This window comes from Pristis pectinata, chromosome 4, assembly GCF_009764475.1.
Source record: "Pristis pectinata isolate sPriPec2 chromosome 4, sPriPec2.1.pri, whole genome shotgun sequence".
NCBI lineage: Eukaryota > Metazoa > Chordata > Chondrichthyes > Rhinopristiformes > Pristidae > Pristis > Pristis pectinata.
In genome coordinates, this window is record NC_067408.1 from 105,282,117 (window position 1) to 105,292,815 (window position 10,699).

At 43.8% G+C, this 10,699-nt stretch overlaps 1 protein-coding gene across 2 annotated transcripts in view; it reads right to left on the reverse strand.

The window, feature by feature from the left end:
* igsf5b (immunoglobulin superfamily, member 5b) overlaps window positions 1–7,238 on the reverse strand; it is a 54,675-nt gene extending 47,437 nt beyond the window's left edge. Inside the window, exons 1-2 of one of the 2 annotated variants that reach the window (XM_052013280.1) lie at window positions 7,036–7,238; window positions 6,676–6,903 (exon numbers count right to left, since the gene is read on the reverse strand). The gene's annotated coding sequence lies outside the window, so the exon portion shown is untranslated. Of the gene's footprint in view, window positions 1–6,675; window positions 6,904–7,010 lie in introns of both variants that reach the window. The other variant, XM_052013281.1, reaches the window with a different exon arrangement.
* Window positions 7,239–10,699: the final 3,461 nt, after the last annotated feature.

The following is a 10,699-nucleotide window of genomic DNA, read 5'->3' on the forward strand; positions in this document are numbered from 1 at the left end:
AATAATCTAGCTTTAAAATTTATAATAGTAAATTATACTCAAAATTTCATAATGTTGTCCCATGACCTCTATATTCTTCTATCCATGCCCCGGCTAATGAAGGCCAGCATGTTGCACACCTTCTTCACCATCTATCTACTTCTGCTGTCACCTTTAGGAATCTATGGACTTGTAAGCCCACTGTTCCTCAAAACTCCCATGTTGTTTGCCCGACCCCTATTAAACCTCACAAAACGCATCACCTCACACTTAGTAGAATTAAATTCCATCTGCCATTGCCCCACCCAACTTACCAGCCAATCAATGTCATTCCTCACTATCAACAATACTCCGAATTTTAGTGTCATTCGCAAATTTATTAATGATATATCCTTCATTCATATCAGATCATGAATATGTTTGGCTAACAGTAAGGTCCTGGCACCTATCCCTATGGTACACTCCTGGGCTTCCAATCACAAGAGCAATCCACCACCATCTCCCACTGTGTCCTATTACCAAGCCAACTTTGGATCCATGGACTCTAATCTTTTGGACCAGCAGTCTATGCGGGGTTTTATCAAAGACCTTACTGAACTCAATGCCGACTACATTACTGCACTGTCTTCATCAATATACTTTGTTATTTCTTCAGACAAACTCAAAGAAATTACTCAGACAAAATATCCGACCAACAAAGTTGTGCAGATTTTTCCTGATCAACTCCTGCCTTTCCAAGTATAGATTAATCTGTCCCATGGTATGTTTTTCAATAAATCCCTTCCACTGACATTAGACTCACTGGGCTGTGATGACCTGGCATAACCCTACTGCTCTTCTTGAATAAAAGTACTGCATTTGCTGTCCTAAAGTCATCTAGCACCTCACCTACGGCCAGCGAAGATTTAAAAATATCTGTTTGAGTACAGTTACAACACTGGCATCAACCCAACAATTTGGAAAATTGCCGAGGTATCTTCTGTTCCCAAAAAGCAGAACAAATCAAACCTGGCTAATTATCACCTAATCAGTCAACTCTCATTCATCAGCAAGGTGATGGAAAGTGTCATCAGCTGTGCTATCAAATAGCACTTACCAATAACCTGTCCAACAATGCCAACTTTGGGTTTCTCCCGGGCCATAATCCCAGTCTTGCTCCAAACATGGCCCAAAGAGCTGAATTCTAAAGATGAGTAACTGTCCTTGACATAAAACATAGAACATAGAACACTACAGCACAGTACAGGCCCTTCAGCCCACAATATTGTTCCGACATTTTATCCTGCTCTAACATCTATCTAACCCTTCCCTCCCACATAGACCTCCCTATTTCTATCATTCATGTGTCTATCTAAGAGTCTCTTAATTGTCCCTAATGTATCTGCCCCCACAACCTCTGCAGGCAGTGCATTCCACACACCCACCGCTCTCTGTGTAAAAGACTTACCCCTGACATCCCCCTTACACCTTCCTCCAATCACCGTAAAATCACGTCCCCTCGTGTTAGCCATTGTTGCCCTGGGAAAAAGTATCTGACTGTCCACTCGATCTATGCCTCTTATCATCTTGACATCAAGGAAGGATTTGATTGAGCATGGCATCAAGGATCCCTGGTGGAACTGAATTCAATGGGCATCAAGAGGAAAACATCTCAATGAAGGGAGTCATACCTTCCACAAAGGAGAATGGTTATGGTTATTGGAGGTCAATCACATCCCAACCCCAGGACATCATTGCAGGTGTTTCTCAGGGTGGTGTGCTGAGCCCAAACACCTTCAGCTGCTTCTCAATGACCTTTCTTCCATCATCAGGTCAGAAGTGGGGATGTTCGTCGATGATTGTGCAATTTTCAATTCTATTTGCAAACCCTCAGCAAATGAAGCTGTGCATGCTTGCATACAGCATGACCTTGACAACATTCAGGCATAATCCGATAAGTGGCAAGTAATATTTGCAAAGCAAAAGTGCAAGGCAAAGTCTGTCTTTCACAAGATTGAATCTAACCACCTACCTTTAACATTCAATGTCATTACTATCGCCGAGTCCCCCAGCATTGGTGTCTTAGAAGTCACCATTGACTGGCCATTCATTTGGACCAGCCACATAACTATTGTGGCTACAAGAACAGGTCAGAAGCCAGGAATTCTGCAGTGAATGACTCACCTTTAAACACCCCAAAGTTTTTCCATCATCTACAAGGCTCATGTCAGAAATATGAAAACAATTACTCCACTTGGACAGAAGAACACAGCTCCAACAACTCTCAACAAGCTCAACACCATTTAGGACAGCTCAGCCCACATGAGTGGTAACCGATACACCAGCTATAAAATACACTGCTCTTCCTCACCCAGGCTGTTCTGAAAGCACCTCCCAAACCCGTAGTCTCTACCACCAAGAAGGACAAGGGCAGCAGACCCATCCGAACACCACCTCCAAGTCACACACCATCCTGAATTGGAAATATGTAGCTGTTCTTTTACAGTCTTTGGGTCTAAATTCTGGATCTCCCTCCCAAACAACTTTGTGGAAGCACCTACATCTGAAGGACTGCAGTGGGCAATAAATGCGGGCCTTGCCAGTGACACCCAGATTCTAAAAAATAAATACATTAAGAAAAATGCATTTGGGAAGGGAAGTAAGGAAAGATGATATATGATAAATGATAAAATATTCAGTGTAGACAAACAAAGCTGTCCTGTTTAACATCTGGGGACAGCAGGACAGATGGACAAGGCTATAAAGAGGACACACAGGATGCTTGCCTTTACTGGCAATGGAATAGAACGCAAGAGCACAGTGGCATAGCTAGTAAAGCTGCCGCCTCCGTCTGGATTCAATGATGTCTGTGTGGAGTTTGCACGTTCTCCCTGTGGTCACATGAGTTTTCTCGAGGTGCTCCAGCTTCCTCCCACATTCCCACACCAACTTATGACAGAAGGAAGGTCAGTGAGATGATGCTGAAGATGGTCGGCCACTGTAAATTGCTGTCGGCACATAGGTGAGTAGTGGAATCTGGGGGCAGTTGATGTGGGAAGAATAAAATGGGATTAGCGTAGGATTAATGTAAATGGGTGTTTGATGGTTGGCATGGACTCGCTGGGCCAAGGAGACTGTTTGACTCTATGACTTCAAGAGCAGGGAAGTCAAATTAGATCTGTGTGTAATGTTAGCCCACAGCGGAAGTACTGTGTACCATTCTGCATTACGGGGAGGATGTGATAGCACTGGGGAGGGTGCAGAGGAAATTTATCAGGGGTGGCGGAGTCTGGAACTCACTGCCTGAGAGCTTGCTTATGGCCAGAACTGAAGGGTCATGGAGGTGGGGATAAGTTTGGCCTCATTCATTTTTACCAGCATGGGCAAGTTGGGTAGAATGGCCTTTGTGCGCTATAAATTTCCATTGCTCATCTCGAGCTACAATCAGACCTCCCAACTGTGCCTCACAATTTGACACATTCAAACCGCATTCAAGAGCCCACCACAGGCGAGACCTCCCCTCCTACGTACTGCTCACTGTGGCCATGATCCACACTACCCTCTGGGCATCAGATGAGGGTGCAAATAGCCTCCACCTTCCTCCTACCTACCTCCCCTTCCAGCTTTCAGAAGAATGACAAGGTTTCATGCCGGGAAGGTTTCCGGCCCGTCAATCAGCTCCTAATGTTCTTTAAAGGTGCCCTTAATTTAAATCCTGAGGGACTTTCAGAAAATCAGCCCCTCCTCTCCAGCTAAAAATCCAGGCCAAATGTAACCAGTGCTTTTAATTCCTCAGGTGATGTCTCACCGAACTCCCTTCCCCCCACTGCAGACATACCAGGCTAACAGACCAGAGGCTTGACTGAATGCTTCCAGCTGTCAAGGTCACCACAGACCGTAACTTTTAAACTCTTTCCAAGGTGCAGCAGTCAAACTCTGCACACAACGCCGCTGGAGATTCTAACATTTAAATCGGCCCCTCTTTCCTGGAGTGTACATCTGGGGGCCACAGATGAGAGTAAAAGCACTAACAGTTGCTTTTTCCCAGGGCAACAATAGCCAACACGAAGGGACATAATTTTAAGGTGATTGGAGGAAGGGATAAGGGGCATATCAGGGGTAAGTTTTTTTACACAGAGAGTGGCGGGTGCGTGGAACGCACTGCCGGCAGAGGTTGTGGGGGCAGATACGTTAGGGACATTTAGATAGACTCTTAGATAGACACATGAATGATAGAGAAATGGAGGGCTATGTGGGAGGGAAGGGTTAGATAGATCGTAGAGCAGGATAAAATGTCGGCACAACATTGTGGGCTGAAGGGCCTGTACTGTGCTGTATTATTCTGTGTTCTATGTTCTGTGTTCAGTTACTTGCATTTGTATAGCATGGTTAACATAGAAAAATAAAGACTGAGTTTATATGGTTCCTTCAATGAAACTCCCAGGGCTCCCAAATCACTTTAAGTACTTTTTGAAATGTTGTCACTGTTGCAATGTAGGAAACAGAGCAGCCAATGTGTGCACAGCAAGATCCCACAGCTGCAATATATTAATAACGCTGGTATGCTCAACCACGGAGTTTTTGGTAAAGTCAAGAAAGGGCTAAGTATTTGCCAAGTGCAGGGATGACACACCAGCTCCTTTTCAAAAGAGTGCCCAAAGGATTTTTTCACATCCACTTCAGAGTGCATACAGGGCCTTGGTTTAATGTCCCATCTGAAAGATATCACCTCAGTGCTCACTCCAAACCAGGGCATGCTGAGCTAAACAGCAAAGGGCTAGGAGGAATGTCAAAGAGATGAGTCTCAAGGAGGGCCTTAAAGAGGACAGAGATGGGAGGGATAGAGAATTAGGAACAGAACACCAGGGAATGAAAATGATCCCTGAAAACATACCTGCCAATGGCGGAACGTAGAGAGGAGGAGCAAGGTCCACTGGAAATGGAAGTCAAAAGAAGAGAGAAACAAGATTTTGGGCTGGAGAAGCTAAGAGAATGAGGAGAGGAACTAGCCCATTAAGGGATTTAAACAAAGGTGAAGAATCATCTGCAAGTCTGAGCCAATATAAGCCAGCAAGATTGGGACCACAGGGTGAGGAGGCTTTGGTGTAGGATAGAACATGAACTGTAGCTATTTAGCTGAGGTAGTGAATGGAAGGGGGAGCATCACTGGAGTATTTATGTGATATTTTGACACGGTACCTTTGTTGCTTGACACTACATTCTCCTCCCTACAGCTTGCACCTTGTTGTGACCTTGCACCTAATTGCACTGCACTTCCTCTGTAGCTGTGACACTCTACTCTGTGCTGTTACTGTTTTTACCTGTACTACCTCAATCCACTCTGTACTAACTCAATGTAACTGCACTATGTAATGAATTGACCTGTACAATCGGTATGCAAGACAAGTTTTTCACTGTACCTCGGTACAAGTGACAATAATAAACCAATACCAATAACAAGCTGGGTGAGGAACAGCTCGCCAAAGGTTGGTTCAACCTGAGACAATGGCTGTTGGTCAAAGAAAACAATATTGGGACTTGTCGAGATTGATGTATTCCTCTTATTTGAATTTCATTAAAATGCATCTGGATATTGCGAGGCCTGTACCACTGCAAACACTGGATGGTGGAGCATCCATAGAATGGGTCCCAGTCCAGTTATCCTTCCCTACCGGGGAGCAGTTACACTTGGAAGCCAAAGGGCAAATCTGCCCCAATATTCATCCAGCCACGGCGAAACCAAAGCCAAAACTCTTCTAACTCTCCTTTACCTCTAAAATACTCTCCGTGACATATTTACCAAAAAAATGAAACAAGTGCTTGTTGGAACAATGCAAACAAATGCTTAAGTGACCAGTTACTATTTCAAATACAATCTCTTAGATTATTCCGGTGCTGTTATTTTAGGCTTAAACCAATGATGTTCTCTCCTGGTCTTGCAAGCTGACTGACAGCTGGGTAGTATGTGGGGAACAGCCAGCTCTCACCCATTTATGCTCCAACGTTTCAGGGACTTCTGGGACAAAAGCGCAAATCTGAGGAAGGCAGAAATAAAAACAGAAAATGACAGAAACACTTAGCAGGTCAGGTTCCATCCGACAAAGGCTCTCGGACTGGAAATGTTAACTGCTTCTTTTTCTGACCTGCTGAGTTTTTCCAGCATTTCCTGATTTCTTTATTTCAGATTTCCAGCAGCTGCTGTTTCTTTTATAGATACTGTATGTTACAGTGGCACACCTGACCTCGCCTTCTCCCAGTGGGAGCACCAGTGTGGAGGGGCGACGTGCTGCAGAGAGGGTCCGCATGCAATTCACATCAACCCCTCAACTTTCTACCCGGCGTACAAACAGTGAACCATTCACTTGAAGGAGGTCGCCAACCCCAGTGGAAAGAGTCAGTGCTTGACTTACTTAGTTGTATGTTATTTTCTTATTTCTTAATATTTAAATTGCTTTTGCTTTTCGTTTTTGTTATTATTTGCATATTTTTTAGAATATTAAATTATAAACCAGCAGTGAATGAGTGAAGCCTTCCCAGTGCTCAGAACCTGCTGTACAACAGTAGACACCTTGGGCACGGAAGATCAGCAGTTAACCTCACAAAGTTCGTCTGAGTAAAGGCCCAGGACCATCTGGCCCCATGTTCCATCGTTTTTTAAAGAGTTAACTGTGTCCCAAACAAAGAGGTGTTAATGAGAGAATTAAGTGTACCTCTGACCTGTTCAATGGCCTTGCTGAGCAGGAAGTCAAACTTCCCTATTCTCTATTTGCAACGAAGTGTCGGCACAATGTTCCAGCAACTCATTCGCGAGCTTTCCAGTCCACTCCCGATTTTGCAATGAGCAGCGATTACTTTGAGTGAAAAGCCTCGTCTTTTCCAAAGAAAATGTTTACAAGTACAAGCAAGAGCAGCTTTCAGCTACCTGAAAAACGTAGCGGTAGGCCCCTAGAATAAACAAAGTCAATTCACAAGGAAATAAATATCACACAGAGGGAAAAAAACAAGATAAGATAAGACATTTATATATTAGTCACATGTACATTGAAACACACAGTCAAATGCGACTTTTTGCGTTACCGAGAACTTGCTGGGGTACAGCCCACAAGTGTCACCATGCTTCCGGCGCCAAAATCCACAGCTCCTAACCCGTACGTCTTTGGAATGTGGGAGGAAACCGGAGCACCCGGAGGAAACCCACGCAGACACAGGGGGAACGTACAAACTCCTTACAGACAGCGGTCAGAATTGAACCCAGGACGCTGGTGCTGTAATAGCGTTACCCTGACCGCTGCACTACTGTCCCACCCAGAAGACTCAGTACCGGGAAGGAGCTTTGAAAAGTAACAAATTAGCAGGCTTCTCCAGTGACGTATAAAAACTGAATCTTATCATGATCTGATATAAAGTAAGGATCATTTGTATGGCCAAGTTAAAGGCTAAAGTCTGCAGAAAACAAATCGAGGTTTAATGTTTAATAACCACTTACTAACTGCATGACACACCTCATTACCTACTGTCAATACAACCCCTCCCAATGCTGTAATAAACGTTTGAGCTGATGTTATTTTGAAAAATACAGATAATGCATTACTTAGTTTCGATTAGCAACTCACAAATAAAAACTAAGGAATGTGTGCTTTTCAAATGTGCTATTCCCAAGGATACAGATTATGAAATAAAATATCGGTGACTGACAACCGCCTTCAATGATCATCTTTCCTTCCAGTACAACAACGACTACATTTAAAACATGACTAGTTGGTCATAAAATGACTCAAAACATCCTGAAAGAGGTGTGAAGTTGTCAGTTGTTTCGTTTAATCCTTCATGAAGAGCCTCTGCATTAGGTAACTGGATTTGAAATTGGCTTGGTGACAGGAGGTAGAGGGCAGTGGTGGATGAGTGTTATTTTGACTAGAAGTCTGTGACTAGTGATGTACCCGCAGGGATCGGCGCTGGGACCCTTGTTGTTTGTAATGTTGATAAATGCCTCCTCATGCCGGGGCATTGAGTATAAGAGTCAGGACATCATGTTGCAGCTGTAGAAAACATTGGTTAGACAGCATATGTGCACGGTTCTGGTCACCACACTACATGATGGTAGCAATGGAGAGAGTGCAGAAGAGATTCACTGGGGTGTCGACCAGAACAGAGGGCTGTAGTTATAAAGGGAGATTGGGTTTACTCTCACTGAAACCTAGGAGGCCTGTAGAGGTTTATAAAATTATGAGGAGCATGGAGATAATGGACAGTAAAAGTCTTTTTCCTGGGTCAAGGGAGGCTAGATGGAGAGGGCACAGGTTTAAGGCAAGAGGGAAGACATTTAAAGTAGATCTAAGGGATAAATCTTTCACATAGAGGGCGGTGGTTATGTGGAAAGAGCTCCCAGAGGAGGTGGAAGAGGCAGATACAATTACAACATTTAAAAGGCGTTTGGACAGGTTCTCAGATGGGAGAGGCATAGAGGGATATGGTCCGAATGCAGGGAAGTGGGATCAGTGTGGATAGGGATTTAAGGGGGCCAAAAAAAGCCTGTTTCTGTGCTGTATGATTCTGTGCAAATATTGGCAAATATTTTATTGTAGCTGTGAGGTGCACATTTATAGGCAGAGAGGTTTTACCAGTTGGTAAAACAACAGACTGAGGGCGAAGTCCCCTTCAACAGACTGAGGGCGAAGTTCAGGTCCCAGCCGTTCACTTCTATTTTGTACAACTCTATGATTCTATTTCTCACCTGAAAAATAGGCATTGAACCTTTAGAAGTCACAGAAAGACCCGTTGCTGCCCCACTGACACAGAGGCCAAATTCCATGTTTGCCTTCTTTGCACATAATCCGGACACCACAACCATCCCATTACCACACAGGACAAAAACTATAGCCACCCCATTAACACTCAGCCCAAGTACTGTGGTCACCCCTATTAACACTTAGGCCAAGCTCCACTGGCACAAAGGTCAAGTGCTGTACTCATGCTATTAGCAAACAGGCCAGGCCTTGTGATCATCCCATTCTTCCTCTTTAATTTTCTCTGTAACTATAATACGATATTCTGCATTCTGTCATTGCTTTTCCCTTGTACTACCTCAATGTACTTATGTTTTGAAATGATCTGTTCAGATGGCTTGCAAAACTAAGTTTTTCACTATATCTCAGTACATGTGACAATAATAAACCAATTCCAGTAAAAAAACAATTCCAATTCTATTAGCACCCAAGAAAAGAACCATAACTACACTTCATTAGCACACAGGCTGGGCTCTGCAGTCATCCTACTAGCACACAAGCCAGCCCCTGCAGATGCCCCATTAGTGCACAAGGTCCTGTGGGTACAATTTACGGCAGTTCTGTAAATGGCAAGGTAATTGTCCATCTCTGGAATCTGACAGTCAAGGTCTGGAATTCTCTGCCTCACAGGATGGTGGTGGCCAGGTCCTTAGATGTATTTAAGGTGGAGATAGATAAATATTTGAAAGATCAAGGAATTGAGGGTTCTGGGGAACTGGCACAGAAGAGGAGTTGAAGCCAGCATAGATCAGTCATGATTGTATTGAATGGTGGGAATGGAATCACAGTTGTTATGTAGGAAACAAGGTAGCCAATTTCCACACAACCAGCTCTGACAAATTATAATGTGAAATTGGCCAGGAATTCTTTGTGAGTGATCAGTGTAACCCGGGGCAAAGAGGATAATGCCCCTGTTACTTTGCTGCTCTTACAGAATGTAGTCCCAGAAGGAGCAGAAGCTTTCTGGGAGATATGCTAGAAACAGACCGCTCAGACCTTGTGTTCAGACCATTCCCTCTCCTGAAATGACGGGCATTGCACAGCTGAAAAAGATCCCTAAAGGAAGAGGTGTGGCCATGTCACTGAGTTGTAGTAATTCCTTAACGAAACAAGAGAAGGGAGATAGAAAATAGCGGAGACGAAGCAAACAAACAGAAATCCCACCAACGAGAAAAACGGACTTCTTCAAGGTGAGAATGGAGATACTGCTGCTGCTGCTAACAGTCCTCTGCAAGTAGGAGTCCCTTGTAAGTGGGGATTGCTTACTTTTATAGGTTTCTTTTCTAAGAACAAGGGTGAGCTGGACTGCCATGTGGATGATATCAGATGTTAAATCACATCATGCCTGATCTGCACCAAAATTCTATTACTTGCCATATCACTCAATACCACAAAAATCTCAAAAGTCACTGTGTGAGTTGGTCCAGCATCTGTAAGGTTTTGGGCAGCAGCCAAGCCCACATTTCCCCAGCCTATTATGTGGAAAAAGTATTCCCTGATAGTGCTGTTTCATGCACGGATGCCCAAACAACATTGCTCCTCCACAGTTTCTGGTTTCTCACCACATAAAACCTATTCTGACAGAGGAGACCCCAGAGACCACAGCAAGATGACTGGACAGTCATTCTGTTTTTGGTGATATTGCCAAAGGAGGAGTTCTTGATTGGAACATTGGGAAAACCTCCTGTTTCGTTTCAAGAAATTCCCTGAGAATCGGTAACATCTGGCCCTATATCTCTAGTGAAGGATGGCACTTTTCCTTGCTATTACAGGAGAAGTGTTTGAGCAAGTGATATATTGTCCCTTGGAAATGAGAGCCAAACTGGTACTTAATGCCATAAAACTTATGCCATAAAAACTGTCTTCCTTTGTTGAGCTCCTGAGAAAATTCATTATAAATCCACTGCTGCAAAAGTTTGTCACACACTTGTTGCAAAAAAAAAATCACTTTTAAA